Consider the following 1,404-nt stretch of genomic DNA (forward strand, 5'->3'; position numbering starts at 1 on the left):
CAGGTCTCCATGTCTCTCACTTCCTCCCAACCGTCGTCTGTACAAACACAAGCACTATAATTGTGAGTTCAGCATCAGTGACCATGGTAAGTCAATATGCCACATGCAATTTAGCCCAGAGAGTGCTGCGCTGCGCAAAGGGATCTCAGCTGATAGATAGTTTAAGATGGGTCTAATGAGCCAGTCAAGAGTCCTAATGACCAAAGCATCAATAACATTCCCATAAGGAGATTGAAAGGTATTAGTTCTTTGTAGAAAACTAATTATTTAGACCAAAGAATTTGGTTCATTATATATATATTTTTTTATTTCCTGTCACCTTCATCCATATAATAGATTTTACAAGATTTCTTGCAACGCCAATTAGTTTGGAGTCTGCGAGTGTAACCTGAATGTTGATTAGGTAATGCCTGAATTATACTTGTTGCGAGTAGATACTCAAAGTAGAAACGACCACACTCTGTCCATTCAAATTGTTTGCCTGGTGCACGGCTCAAGAAGACGAGCAATATAAATATAATAGACAGCACTCGGGTACTTTTTAATTAATAAGACACGGGAACACATGAATACACGTCAGCGTCAAGCCTTCATCAGCATATATAATACACATACACAATGAGGAAGGCTTGACGCTGAAGCATGTCCCCGTATGCCAGTGTCTTATTAATTAAAAAGTACCAGAAGGACTTTGTAGCACTGGCTATTCTTTTTATTTTTTTATATTGCTCGTATGTACTCACTGACAATAGCAGATCTACAAGCTCACAAGCGTGATGGGCTATTAGTATTTTTGGTATGCGACATCCACACACAACTACTGTAAGTATAACTCAGGGTTCAGTGTTCTCATGCCTCAGAGCATTTTGGTAAATGGTCTGGCCAAGTTAAAGTTGAGAGAATAATAATTCTGTCACAAGTAACCTGTGGTGGAATGTAACTTACTCAAGTGCTATTCTGTACTTAAAGGGGAAGACCACCCATTTTCAATATTGAAATATGTCATTAATATACCTTAAGTTAGAGGAGTTGTGTGGAAATAGAAAAAAAATCCCCGCCTTCTGTGTTGCCTAGAACTGGAGGATTGATTGTGGGGTTTGTATTGTAATTTACAATGTGTGATGTCATCAAGTTGTACTTTACAATACAAACCCCAAAATCAATCCTCCAGTTCAAGGCAACAAAGAAGGGGGGGGAACTTTTTTTCTATTTCCACACAACTCCTCTAAGGTATATTAATGACACAGTTCATTATTGAAAATGGGTGGTCTTCCCCTTTAAGGAATAGTTCACCCAAAGAATTACTTATTTTCTATCAATTACACCCCATGAAGCCTTGAATTCATAGTTTTCTTTGTTTTTATCACATTCCTGTACCAATAAGTTGATGACCGAGTAGCAGGT

The sequence above is a fragment of the Nannobrachium achirus genome (assembly GCF_963921795.1).
Source record: "Nannobrachium achirus genome assembly, chromosome: 1".
NCBI classification, from domain to species: Eukaryota; Metazoa; Chordata; class Actinopteri; order Myctophiformes; family Myctophidae; genus Nannobrachium; species Nannobrachium achirus.